Here is a 15,518-nt window from a genome sequence, read left to right as displayed (position 1 = left end):
TCTTTTAGTGAAGTTGCATTTGTACTAGACTTTTTGTCTTTCTCTTCTTTTTAAGAAGAAAGGGTTTCTTATAAAAATCCTTTTTCACTCTTGTTCTTTAGGCAGGGATATAATTATATTATAAATAACCTTTCAGAGATATTATTCTACTGATATTTCCTATATTGCTGTCGAGAATCTGATGACAGTCTGTTACCAATTTGTATGCATTTTTCCCTTCTTCTGGCTATATTTTAGATTTTCTCTTTGATAACAGAATTTTTAAATTTCACTATCATGTACTAAAATAAAAATACTCTTATTGATGTTGCAATTCTTTCTAAATTGAAGATACATTTCTTCCAGGGAGTCCAAAAATTCAAAGACATCAATTCTTTGAGTACCAATTATCCTTCATTTCTTTACTTTTTCCTCTGTTAACTCCAAATAGATGTATGTATGTTCTAATTCTATTTTCCAAGAATAGAATAAATTTTAAACTTTCAAAGGTGCTGTATTTTTAATTTTTTTTACTTTTCAGATATGTCTTATGAGTTCTCCAATTCTCTCTTTAATTTTGTCTAGTCTGTTGCTTAACCAATCTACTGAGTTTTGAAACCCTAAATTTATATTAATAATGTGTGAAAGTTCTTTTGAGTTCTTTTTCAAATGTTCCTGGTTATTTCTTTAAAGTACCATGTTCTATACTCTTATTTTTAATTCTTCTTCCCCAACCCCACCACCCCATGCCAAATTTTTATAAAGTTTATTTTAACATAATTTGTGTCTGATGATTCCCACATTTGAAGACCTTGGGCTGTTTTTCTCTGATGCTTGCTATTAGTGCATTGTTTACTTGTGTTTTTGATAACTTTATGTTCTTTTTTTTAGCTGATATTAATTGATGAAGTTTCTGAGGAATCTGAGTTAAGGCAGTTGTTTCTCTCGACAGGACTTATGTTCCTGTCTAGAACACAATAACCTAAAAGTCCTTAATTTTCCTTGCAGTTTACTAGAATGCAGAGGTAGTAATGGTTCAAGTCACTAGCCCTTGTGAGGACAGGCTTGTCATTATGAATTTCCAGTGGAGACTCATTTTCCCTTTGTACTGAAACCTAACGAAAGCTTGATTCCCTATTGCTGTCTTCCCAGTGGACGAATTTTTTCTGGCTTAGCTTTTTATTGAGGGACTCTTCACGTAACTTTCTGCAGGAGACTCAGCTTTGACTTATTACTGTGACCCAGACAGAGTCTTTCTCACCTTTCCTGGTCTTGGCCATTAGAACCCGAGTATCTAAATTTCTGCTGTCGAGAGATGCCCGTGGCAATTTGTGATTTTAACATTAGCTCGCACTCAGTTTCAGTCTCTTTAAGGCTTATTTTTTAACCTGCGAACTTCTTTTACTTTTTTGTTGCTCAATTACATTTTAAAGTCTGTTTGCTTTACTTTATCCAGAATTTCTTAGGGCTTATAGTAGAAATTTTTCCTGGAATTTGTAGCTAAACCTGTTGCTGAAAGCAGAACTTTATGTTATTCATTTTTATGGAATGTTATCCACTCTAATTATTATTATTATCATCAATTCTATTCTAATGATGTGAATTCCAAATCTATATCTTCAGACCTAAACCCTCATCTGCTTTCTATTTCCCTTAGGCATTTGTTAATATGAAGTAACAACCTGAATATTTTGTCAGCTGTTAAAACTCAAGGTAACTGAGGTGAAATTTATCTTCTCTGACAAATTGCTTCTCCCATCAAACATTGTACCTTTGTTATTTTAACATTAACATTATTCCTAGTTTTTAGCCTGTAGACCTTGAGAATACTAGAAATGAATTACTGTACCTTCATGCCCTTTATGCAATCTAACACTATCTCCTCTCTTTGATCCAATATCTATATCATAAATTATAATTTTAAATCCCTACTCAGAATACAACCACCTCATTTAAGATTAATGTGATGTAATTTTAATGTACCAAGTATGTATTGATTATCTGTTTTGTCAAAGGTAGTATGCAAGTTGCTACAGATAATACAAAAGACATGATATTTAGCCCTTTCCTCAAGATTCTTGTTTTCAAATGACTAAAGGAAAGGCAGTTATCTACTAAAGTTGTATATATTATTATTCAATTAAGTAGTGGCTCAATACAGGCAAATGCCTAAATGTAAAGATCAGCTAATACATGTATGGGCGGGGACAGGAAGTAAGAGATTCTGAATGCTTGCTGGAGCTAGGAAATGACATTAAAGGAAAGCAGAGCTGAGACGGTTTACTGATGACATCACTTCAGTACCTACATCTAACCATTCTTAAATAGAGTCTAGCTAAATAAGTCCATTTTTTTTTTTTTTTTTTTTTGCCTTTTCATACTGTTCATGGGGTTCTCAAGGCAAGAACCACTTGAAGTGGTCCACCCTTCTCCAGTGGACCACATTTTGTCAGAACTCTCCACTATGACCCATCCATCTTGGGTGGCCCTACACAGCATGGCTCATAGTTTCATTGAGTTAGACAAGGCTGTGGTCCATGTGATCAGAGTGGTTAGTCTCCTGTGATTGTGGTTTTCAGTCTGTCTGCCCTCTGATGGAGAAGGATAAGAGGCTTATGGAAGCTTCTTGATGGGAGAGACTGACTGAGGGGCAAAGTGGGTCTTGTTCTGATTGGCTGGGCAATGCTCAGTAAATCTTTAATCTAATTTTCTGTTGAAAAGGAAGAGAGTTCCAGAAAAACATTGATTTCTGCTTTACTGACTATGCCAAAGCCTATGACTGTGTGGGTCACAACAAACTGTGGAAAATCCTTAAAGAGATGGGAATACCAGACCACCTGACCTGTCTCCTGAGAAATCTGTATGCAGGTCAGGAAGCAACAGTTAGGACTGGACATGGAACAACAGACTGGTTCCAAATCAGGAAAGGAGTATGTCAAGGCTGTATATTGTCACCCTGCTTATTTAACTTATATGCAGAGTACATCATGAGAAACACTGGGCTGGCTGAAGCACAAGCTGGAATCAAGATTGCTGGGAGAAATATCAATAACCTCAGATATGCAGATGACACCACCCTTATGGCAGAAAGTGAAGAGGAACTAAAAAGCCTCTTGATGAAAGTGAAAGAGGAGAGTGAAAAAATTGGCTTAAAGCTCAACATTCAGAAAACTAAGATCATGGCATCTGGTCCCATCACTTCATAGCAAATAGATGGGGAAGCAACAGAAACAGTGACAGACTTTATTTTTTGGGGTTTCAAAATCACTGCAGATGGTGACTGCACCCATGAAATTAAAAGATGCTTGCTTCTTGAAAGAAAAGTTATGACCAACCTAGACATCATATTAAAAAGCAGAGACATTACTTTGCCCACAAAGGTCTGTCTAGTCAAAGCTATGGTTTTTCCAGCAGTCTTGTATGGATGTGAGAGTTGGACTATAAAGAAAGCTGAAAGCTGACGAATCGATGCTTTTGAACTGTGGTGTTGGAGAAGACTCTTGAGAGTCCCTTGGACTGCAGGGAGATCCAACCAGTCCATCCTAAAAAAATCAGTCCTGAATATTGAAGGACTGATGCTGAAGCTGAAACGCCAATACTTTGGCCTTCTGATGAAAAGAACTGACTCGTTTGAAAAGACCCTGATGCTGGGAAAGACTGAAGGCAGGAGGAGAAGGAGATGACAGAGGATGATAATAGAGAGACGACAGGATGAGATGGCTGGATGGCATCACCGACTCAATGGACATGAATTTGAGTAAACTCCAGGAGTTGGTGATGGACCGGGAGACCTGGTGTGCTGAAGTCCATGGGGTCGCAAAGAGTTGGACACAACTGAGTGACTGAATTAAACCGAGCTGAATATAAGTCCATCAATTTCCTTCTTCCCCTTGTATTTCTTTAGCTTCTCTTTGCTATCCTCTTGTCCCCCTTTAAAAACAAATTTACTATTTTATTTTAGTCATCCTGCCTTCCCCTGTAGGTGTTTGGTTGGGGTTTAATTTCCAACAATAACAAGAATCCAAATTATCCACCTCCAGTGAGGTTTCAATCTTGCATTGCCCTGAGGTTTCCCCTTTTTCTTGCCTCTAGAGTTACCTACTCCTCAAGACTCATTGTCCCTTGAAATGTGCCTTGGAGTCTCTATTGTTTTCTTGCTATTTCTTGCTATTTTTGGATGCCTATTACATTCATTTTCTTTTTTTTTTAAACAAAACAACATACGACTAAGCATTAACTATTTCATATCTCCCTTAATCTCTGTCTTTAACCAATACTTAATATAGGAAATATAGTAATATAGTAAATATCTTAAAGTCATCTTTCTATCCTCCCAGTGGTAAGCATAAAGCCTGATTCATAATTAGTGCTCAGTAATGCTTGTTGGACTGAATCTTGTGGCAAGAAGATTATTCCCTGAGAAATAAGAAAAATAAAAAATTTGTTCCTTCTACATCTGCCACCAACTACAGCGAAATCTCTGATTCAACATGTATATTTAGAAGACAATTATTCTGTAACTTGATGGGTGGTCAGGAACTTTTCTTCCAATATAAATATTCTTGCATCATAGGCACTCCTTAAAATTCAGCTTCAATAAAAAACCAAATTATTGGCTGGAAATGTGGATTATTAAAAGCTAATGTTTTTATCTAGTTCCAAAAATCTTGTTTTAACATTTGACTCATTAATTTACTGCCTTTGTTTGAGCCTCTGATTTCAATTTGCCACCAATAATAATGTTTAAAACACAAACCCCCATCATAGATTATATATGTTATAGTAAATGTACTCTATGAACTATAAAGAATTCTGATTTTTGATCTGGAGAAACACATATTTAGATTATTCACTGTTTAAGATTCTGTTACCGATGGGTACTGCTAATTTATGACTATGAAGACAGAGATCTCATTTGTATTGTTTGTTCTTTTTCTCTCCAGTGAGTGTTCAATGTAGTTTCTTAAATATAGTAGATGCTTGATAAATATATGTTGGATAAATGAGCAAAATGGTGTATTTTTATAATAAGGTTAATAAAGAATTAAGACTTTTATTTACACAAGCTGGACCTTGTATAGTATATCAATGTAAGGCAAAAACCACTACAATATTGCAAAGTAATTAGCCTCCAACTAATATAAATAAATGAAAAAAAAAGAACTATGTTGATATTTATGGGTTTTTTTTGTTCAGACACTGAGTCATGTCTGACTCAGCAACCCCACGGACTGCAGCATGCCAGTCTTTCCTGTCCCTTACTATTTCCTAGAATTTGCTCAAACTCATGTCCTTTGAGTTGGTGATTCCATCCAACTGTATCATCCTCTGTTACCCCCTTCTCTTCCTGCCTTCAGTCTTTCCCAGCATCAGGGCCTTTTCCAATGAATCGGCTCTTTGCATTGGGTGGCCAAAGTATTGGAGCTTTAGCATCAGTCCTTCCAATGAATATTCAGGGTTGATTTCCTTTAGAATTGACTGGTTTGGTCTCCTTGCTGTCCAAGGGACTCTCTTGAGTCTTTTCCAGCACCACATCTGAAAGTGTAAATTCTTCGATGCTCAGCTTTCTTTCTCAAATCTTTTGGCATCTCTATCTCAAAGCATTTACTTGTCATGCAGTAGGGCAATGTGCTAACACAAATAGAGAAGAGAGAAGGGGTCCAGGGGAGATAGGAGTAACAGAGAGATATTTTAAAAATACACCTCATTCTTTAAATATCAAGAAATGTAATTTCAGGAGAGGTCCTATTCATTATGAAGTACATCAATAAGGAGACTGATGACTCAAGTGAGGAAAGCCTAGTTTGTGGTAGCTCTGTTGCCAACCAGCTATGTGACCTAGGGGATATCACCTTCCTGGTCCTTTCTCCTTATTTAAAATAAAGAGACTGGCTTCATTTTGTTAAGGTCCTTTCCAGCCCTGACTTTCTATATTTTATACCCATTCCACAGTGTTGTGTGCTTCAGACTCAGGGGACGACAGTTGGAGACACAAGCCGTGCCTGCTGCTACTCAATCTGAGTAGGTTTCAGGCAGGAATATAATTCTGGTGTGAGCAGATCTTCATATTCTTAAAAACAAACAAACAAACAAACCCCAGATATCTGGATTTTATGTGAAATTTCAGTTTTCAGTGAGCAGATCTTCATATTCTTAAAAACAAACAAACAAAAAAACCCCCAGATATCTGGATTTTATGTGAAATTTCAAAGTTTTCAATATTGGCCACAAAGTCAAATAGTTTGAAAACATTATTTAATCCAAACAAAATACAACAGCAGGCTGGGTTTGGCCTATGGGCTGCCAGTTATGCTTTAAAGGACTTTTTATTCTACCCTTACCATTTTCAACTACTACTATTCTGGTTAGTTGTGCACATTATTTTTCTGCTGCTCCCACAAAGGATAGATCTAGCCCAGGCTAGTAGGATCATAATATGTGTAGGTTTAGTATTCTAGGATGTCATTATAGTTATAACATAAGAAAAGACTATGTGAGTGAAAGCTGCTCAGTCATGTCTGACTCTTTGTGACCATGGACTGTAGCCTGCCAGACTCCTCTGTCCATGGGATTCTCCAGGCAAGAATACTGGAGTGAATAGCCATTCCTTTCTCCAGGGGATATTCCTGACCCAGGGATCGAATCCTAGTCTTCTGTATTGCAGGCAGATTCTTTACCGTCTGAGCTATAGGTGAAGCCTTTATTCTTGGTTAAATTTCACTTCATATTTCCAAGGTATGTTATGGCTAGTTATTTCATATAGGTCCCAAACAGGATTGCCATATTATTTGGGGAAAGGAAAGAGAAGTCTACAAAAGGGCCTCAGAAGTACTACAGTCAGAAATTCAGCAGAAACCTTGGGGTCTATTTCCCATTTTTTATCAAACAGAGAAAATATAAAGTAGACTCAGTGAAGGAGGAATGGTATTTCATATCTAACCCAATTATACTCCTTCTACAAGTTTTATGGCTGGTGAGGTCATCTAAACTTAATTAAAATTTAATTGAATCAGAATGGTGTGGCAGAATATCACATGGACATTGGAGTCATACTTGGGTGTGAATCTAATTTCAGACACCAACTGCATGACCTTAAAGTTATTAATCATGTCTGTGTCTCAGATACCTTTTCTGTAAAAAAGAATTATAATACTTACCTCTGATGCTTCTTATGGGGAATAGAACTAACACATATATTGATACAGAGTGTATGATAAATAATAGTCAAACTTAAACTAAATTTAGCATAGTTCTTTTTGGAGTCTCTCCTGCGGGAAAGTTTCTGTTTGTGCCTTTTACAGGAAACAAACCCGAACAAAGCATTGTACCTGCTTTCAAAGACTGAACGCTCTAATTGGGGAAATGAGATATAATCATACATGGTTTTCGTTCATGGTAGATGCTAGTGTATATTAATAAATGGACAAGAGTGCATGTAAGACCACATACCTCTGTTGTTAACACTTTTCTTATACACCTTGTTGAGAATTCCTTGTGTCTTGATTATTTCAGTAGGAAGACTTAGATCAAGAAGAGATTCTAGGAAAGCCGCTCCAGGAGAATTAAACAGCATAAGAAAAAGCATATTTTCCAGAAATCATAGGACATAGAATTGATGGAAAATACAATGAAAATAGATTTTGGAAAGATGGTTATATTAGCAGAAGCAACACCCCCCATCATCAAATACCAATGGAAAAATATGGGAAAATAAGAATTAGTAAGAGTCATCTTTTAAAAGTGTTAAGAAATAAATTTCAAAAAGAGTATATTACATAAAGTATAGAAGAGAGACCTAAAACTTCTACTATAGAGGGCAAGTGCTCTCTGCCTGGGAAAGTAAAGATTAGAGAAAACTCTGGTAGACTGCACTGATGGGACTCTAGTTGAGAGGAACGGCAGGCCTGGGGTAAGAAGTCATAAGAAACACATTGGAAGATCAAAAGTTTTTGCCCTAGAGAAATGGGGGAAGTACCTTTGACTATTCTTGTTCTAGTAGAGGCCAAGTGTGGCTGAATTTTTTTCTCCAACTGTGCTGAGCTATGTGCTGGGTTCAGTCACATATGACTCTTTGCGACCCTTTGGAATGTAGCTCTCTGTCCAAGGAACCAGGCTCCTCTGTCCATGGGATTTCCCAGGCAAGAATACAGGAGTGGGTTGCCATTTCCTCCTCCAGGGAATTTGCCCATCCAGGGATCCACACTCCTGTGTCTCCTGCATTTCAGGCAGATTTTTTTACCAACTAAAGCCTGCCACTGGGCCATTGACATGTAAATACAGAATATCATCAAACACAGGGTTGCAAAGAGTCGACATGACAGCAACTAAAGAACAACAAATTAAAAAGGATAAGACCACTTTTTCTTGGGAGGGAAAAAGAAAAATTTAGAAGCATTCTCATTCTTCATGTGATTCAAGAAGTCACAGTTTTGAAAATTGAGCAAGTCACTGTGAAAGGATATATTCTAAAGTCATAAAAAATTTCATGGGAATTTTTTTAAAATGCTTAATTACAAGGAGGTGATGAAAAGTTGATTGAGTATTTTGAAAACTGAAAAACAATGTTTTTGGAACATTGAAAATATCTCCAAGAATCTATGGTATAAAAATTAGAATTCTTGAGGGGTAAAAAGAGAAAAATTGGACACAGATACAGGAAAATCTGTACACAGAGTAGATTGCAAACCAGTAATGGAAAAACAGAAAGATGACATAAAGAAGCAAAAGAAATTGTTCTGAAATGAAGAAAGATCCAAGTCTTTGAGAGGACTCACCAATTATCAGATAAATTTAATGGAAATATATCAACATTTAGATATACTTTGATGACTTTAAAAAATCAAAGAGAAAAAAATAAACTTAAAAGCATAGAAGTAATTTTAAACAATTTGGGTTAAAAAGAACTAACATGGGTCTGGCATCATACATCTTCTCCAAAATATTGAAGATAGTAAGAATCAAGAATGAACAAAAGGGTTTTGGATTTTTAAAGACTGTCACCAAAGGTAATATATCTTAGATTTTCAGGGGCTTGGAAATTATGTCATCACTATACCCCCCCAAAAAGAGAAATTACTTGAACATACATCCTAGGAAAGACAATTGACAGTTAAAATACTAAACTCATGAATAAGAAAATTATAGTTAAAACTAAGATTTGGGTTTGAGCAAGTAAACTCTTTGAGTATCAATACTTATTTCTTGGGTGACAAACATTTTGGATATCTAAAATTGCCTTTAAAATAAAAGATTCATAAAAAGGTAAGAGAAATAATAATTTGATCTTAAAATTCAGATTATAGAAGCAAAACCTGTGAAACTGATGAGGAAATAAAAGAATGATAAAGTAAAATAAATGTCTTATGTACTAGGAAAACAGACTCTTTTCATTCCTGATGCTAATAACTAGGAAGTACTAGATTATAATACATTTTTAAAAGACAAATTAATATTTTCATCATTGCCAGGAAGAAAACATGATATAAACCTTCCAAATCACTGTAGCAAAAAAGATAACCTTAGATAAGTGTCATGACACAGTAATTAAATAATATAAGCAGTGGAAATGGCAACCCCCTCCAGTGTTCTTGCCTGGAGAATCCCATGGATAGAGGAGCCTGGTGGGCTACAGTCCACAGGGTCACAAAGAGTCGGACATGACTGAGCGACTACACTTACACTTATATATATTAAATGTCGACCATTGTTAGGTCTATGAAGTATGGAATAAGTTTACTTGTTTACTTATTAATGCTTATCTATGTTTTGCATACTTTTTACAATAAAGACCAATTAACTACATAGTTAGAATTTCTATTTTTGAGCCAGTGCACCAAATATCATTTTAGAAATTAATAATTATTTTCAAATATAGAAAAATGCTACCAGTATTCTATTAAATGAAAAAGAAAAAATATTTTCACTATTATAAATAAGGACATATGTAGACAGACCAAAATACATTTAAATGGTGAAATTGGGATTCAAATTCATATCATTTTTCATATTTTTTTATGTTGATTTTCTGTAATTACCTGAACAACAGCGACAGCAATAACAAATGCTGTCAAGAGCTTAACTGGAGCCAAGGTGTGTTTGGAGGACTTGAATGTAAGTTAAGGGGTTTGAAAAAGCTCTTGGCCAGTGGAGAGACATTGAAGCTTTTTAAGAAGAGAACTGATGTGAACAGATTTGTACTTTAAGAATATTAGGACAGAAGTATTGTTATTGTTTAGATTGGATTCTAGCGGAAAGTTGACTGGAGTTTATTGTAATGGTCTAGACAGGAAATAATAAGGTCCAGAACTGTATCTCTGCAGCAGGGATAGGAAAGAAAATAGACATTTGATCTAATAGAGAAGAAGGTCAAGGGGACTTGGTGACAGCATGTAATGTTAAAGAGCTCAGGATAGAGAGAAACCAAAGAGAGAGAGTCAAAGTTATTGGGAGAACAATGGCGCTGCTAGCAGGAATAGGACAGGAAGAAGGGAGAGGAAAATATTTAGGAAAAAGGACACCGAATTTGATTTCAAATATGTTAAATTTCTGGTGTTCAAGAAACATCATGTCCTTGGGGTTTTATGGACGAACAGCTGCACTTCCCCTAAAATACTCTCTTGAAGTTGTGATGGCCTTATTGGATGATCCTTCCCTTCTTTGACAGCATATGAGCAGAAATCCAGACACCCCTGCCCGCTATGGCTAATGACCCATGCAAGTGCCTTCTTCCTTCCCTGCCTTAAGTTTAGCGTCATAATTGTAGATTCAACGTCAAAGTCTCCACAAAGGTCAAAGTATGCCTATGAAATGAAGTCGTTCAGTCGTGTCCGACTCTTAGCAACCAATGGACTGAGCGTACCAGGCTCCTCCATCCATGGGATTTTCCAGGCAAGAGTACTGGAGTGGGGTGCCATTGCCTTCTCCGAATGCCTAGGTGATTCCTAATATTCTTGGCCAGCCAACATTGCTCTTGGACCACGGCAATCAAGGTCTTTGACCTTGGCTGAACACCGTATAGTCAACCTCTCCAATAGGGTGTGATCCCCACACTAGACCTCTCCTCACTTCAGGTTCTGGGAACCTGAGATGCTGAAGGTGGTTCTTCTCAGAGCTGGATCAGTCCTCTTCCCCAATCTGTTCTCCCAAGAGTGAATTGCATGGTTGTTCTTTTCCTCTTGACCCCAGGGTAGCCGAAGACTCACTCTTGTGGAGAAGTATGAATTGAAGTGGGAGTCCGCTCCACGTGGCTAAGGCTCTTTCTGGTGAAAGATGGAGGCAGATGTGGAAGAGAAGGTGAGTGGATCATGGTATGGGGCCTATTTGTGCTTCTGCTGTGAAGCACACAGTCTAACTGACAGGGGGCAAGCAGGACAGCCGAAAGACATTTAAAATCTAGGAATCTATTATTTTGGTTACTGATGCTAATATGCTGAGTGTACTGGCTGGTAAGGGGAAAATTAGGCACAGTTTTTTTAAATAAGGCTTTTTTTTTTTTTCCTAAACCACAATTAGTGGCCCCCTTGAAGAATTTTCTTTCCTTTTGTGACTCACAGAAGGCTGAAATCACTATTTCCTATTGAGGGGAAACACACACAAAAAGGAGGAGATGTATCACGCTTTGGTCTACCCTGGTTTTAGGCTTTACTGGCCTGCTTCCTAAATAAAGAAAATCATTTCCCACATATTCCTCGTTATTGCATGCCTCCTTCCACACCCTTAGCACCATTCACAAGCCCCAAACTGCTCCTGAAGGGTAGCTCAGTTCAGTTCAGTTCAGTTTATTCGCTTAGTCGTGTCTGACTCTTTGCGACCCCATGAATCGCAGCACACCAGGCCTCCCTGTCCATCACCAACTCCCGGAGTTTGCTCAAACTCATGCCCATCAAGTCGGTGATGCCAACCAGCCATCTCATCCTCTGTCGTCCCCTTCTCCTCCTGCCCCCAATCCCTCCCAGCATCAGGATCTTTTCCAATGAGTCAACTCTTCGCATGAGGTGGCCAAAGTATTGGAGTTTCAGCTTCAACATCAATCCTTCCAATGAACACCCAGGACTGATCTCTTTAGCCACTTAAATGATTTGCGTCTCTGCCTCCATCTCCCTTTTAGAAACTGAGCCTCTACACTGAGACCTACTGCCTTCTTTTATCATGTAGCCCTGAATTTAATAGCCATACCTGATTGGATCAAAGGAAAGACACCCGAGCCAACACTCCTACATGTTAGAAAGTAATGATGGCAGATGGCCTAAGATGTTATGTTGGACCATATGGAACCAAGGTAGGCCAATCAAGATAGGGAGGAAACAGAGAGAGGCCAAAAGGCAGATTTCAGTGCTGCCTAAGAGAAATGAGTTGCCCCACCCCTGGACTTCCCAGTTCTAGATATACTTGTGTAGCCCTAATCTTCTTTCCCATCTCTCAGCTGCCTGTAAAACTTCTTGTATATAAGCTTGTATATAAGTTAAAGAAAAGTGAAAAGAAAGTGAAGTTGCTCAGTCATCTCCGACTCTGCACCCCATGAACTGTAGTCTACCAGGCTCCTCTGTCCATGGAAATTTTCCAGGCAAGAGTACTGGAGTAGGTTGCCATTTCTTTCTCCAGGGGATCTTCCCGACCCAGGGATCGAACCCGGGTCTCCTACATTGCAGGCAGACACTTTACCTTCTGAGCCACTAGGGAAGCCCCCGTATATAAGTTAGTTTTGTGTCTATTCCTTGTAACAGATAATCACAAAGACAATTACATCAACTACACTTGGAAGAGTTTAGTCCCTTATTCTTCAGATTGAATGGTCAGGGACTTCCCTGGTGGTCTAGTGGTTAAGAATCTGCCCACCAGTGCAGGGGACATGATTTGACCCCTGGGTCCGGGAAGATGCCTCATGCCACAGAACAACTAAACCCACATGCCACAGCTACTGAGCCCATTCACCTAGAGACTGTGCTCCGCAACGAGGGAAGCCACAGCAAAGAGAATCCTTGAACTGCAACTAGAGAGTAGCCTCCACTTGCCGCAACTAGGGAAAGCCTGTGTGTAGCAATGAAGACCCAGCACAGTCAGAAATAAGTAATAAATTTTAAAAAAGAAAGACTTAAAAAATGATTCAATGGTTGAAACTACTGAGCTTGGTCATGTTGACCACTTATCTCTTATATAAGGATGCTGGGGCATGAGAGGTTAAACAGCTTGTCAGTTTCACTCAGAAAATTCAGAAGACTTAAATTCTGTATCTGGGTTTGGTTTTCTTTCTTTAGCTATCCTCATACTAAGTTCTGTTCTACAGCTTGGTACTACTTCATAAATATTGTTAATCAAAATATGGTCAACTTATCAAAAATACCTATACCTTGGTATAATGTGCAAATCCAGTTTTTCCTGCTTAGCTAATGTTTTCTACCCTTTTCCTTTATAATTAGTCCCTTTTCTTAGTTTATGCTAGATGCTATACTGAATTATGAGCAAAGTTTCTGTATACATTTCTTTTGCCCTTCTGATCGAATGTTCCAGACTTTGCTATAAACTGCTCCCTGGGAAAGCAAGATAATAAGTTTAGCTTCATATTCAACTTAATCATTTGGCAAAGCTATTATACCACTGGACATCAAAGAGTATTCCAGAGCTTACTCACTGACCTCTGGTCTCAAAACTCAGTTCCTCACTGTGGACAGTCACAGGTAGTGAGAGGCATGAAACCATCTCCTGTATCCATTGCCTCCTCTTCCATGACTGATTTCTAGGGACACCTGGACTGTATTGCTTGGATTGCCCAAAAGAGATTCTCTACATATTAGCCATGGATTATATGCAATGTACTGTGGAATTGCACTTGGTGAAGAATACGGTCAACAGGCTCTCTCCAACCTGCTACCTAGATAATTTTGGCTCACATTCCAAAATGTTGCATTATGTTTGAACCCTCATAGCAAGTAAGTAGGTAAAAGGAAAAAGGAAGTGATAGCTTCAAATTTTATAAGCCATTTTATTTTACAAAATACTTTTACCACATAAGGTTACTTATTCTCAGAAAGCTCTAGGAGGTAGATACTATTATATATATATATGTGTGTGTGTGTGTGTGTATGTGTCATACATACACACACACACATATATATATTACTAATGAGCATGCAACTCTCAGAAAAGTTCATTTCTTTGCTAAGTGGCAGACACAGAACGTGAGCTCTAAATTTGCACATTTTTGGCCTACATCCTCTAGCGTTCATTTCTTCACTCAGCAAACATTTCTTGCGGACCTATACGGGTTGTGCACTGTGCTGAGTACTGAGCACAGAGTGGGGGACTTCTCTGTTTGTCTTGAGAGGTTAGAAAACACTTTGCAATAGGAGTGTCATCCAAACTGAGAAGGAAAGCGGCGGTAGATGTTATTCAGGCAAAGTGGGAGGGCTGGGAGCATTCCAGGGACCAGATTTTTATCTCTAAACTATCCCTATGGACCTTCGAAGTGGAAATTAAGCAGGGAAGCTGAGAACTAAATTTCCACAGTTGTGTAATCTCATGTTTAAACATGAAGAGCGATGCATCCGTTAGATTTCCTCTTTCCTTTCCATGTCTTGTCACTACCTTCTCAAGACCAAAGGAAAGTATGAAGTGTCTTGTCACTACTTTCTCGAGACCAAAACAAGTTTGACACTTATCAAAATAGCCTTTCATTTGTTTTCACTAACTCAATGATAATCGTTTGACAATCTGGTTTGTTTTCATTATTTCAATGATAATTAAATATAGAATTTTGACCATAACTCTTTCACAAAAAACGAGGCTGCCTCCTTGTTTGCGGCCACCCTTAATAACAGCTGGCCTGCTTTCTCAAAAGCAAGTGACAGAGTTGGGCTTCCCTGGGGGCTCAGATGGTAAAGCATCTGCCTGCAATGCGGGAGACCTGAGTTCTATCCCTGGGTTGGGAAGGTCCCCTGGAGAAGGAAATGGCAACCCACTCCAGGACTCTTGCCTGGAAAATCCCATGGATGGAGGAGCCTGATGGGCTACAGTCCACGGAGTTGGAAAGAGTCAGACATGACTGAACGACTTCACTTGGACTTCCCAGGTGGTGCTAGTGGTAAAGAATCCGCCTGCCAATGTGGGAGATGGGATGTGGGTTCAATCCCTGGGTCATGAAGACCCCGGGAAGGAGGGCACAGCAACCCACTCCAATATTTTTGCCTGAAGACTCCCATGGCCAGAGGAGCCTGGAGGGGTACAGTCCTTAGGATCGCAAAGAGTCAGACACGACTGAAGCGACTCAGCACACACACCTAGGTGGCTCACACGGAAGCCACTAGAAAAAGAGGGCAGCTGGCTGCAAGAGCAAGATCTGTAACTGGGTATTCCATGGCAATTTATGCAGATGGAAAACACTTCCAACCAGCCAAGCAAAGTCCCGACTCCTTTTACTACACGCAGGCCATCTCTCTACAAGACAAGGATTAACAAAGCCAGTGGCAGGGTCAAGCTAACAGCCTGGTTTGGGTGTGTTAGAAAGCCGACTAGGTCAGCCCTCAGCTTGGCAGTTGTCAGAAAGG

Source organism: Odocoileus virginianus, chromosome 6 (assembly GCF_023699985.2).
Source record: "Odocoileus virginianus isolate 20LAN1187 ecotype Illinois chromosome 6, Ovbor_1.2, whole genome shotgun sequence".
NCBI lineage: Eukaryota > Metazoa > Chordata > Mammalia > Artiodactyla > Cervidae > Odocoileus > Odocoileus virginianus.
Note: the sequence above shows the minus strand (reverse complement) of the source record.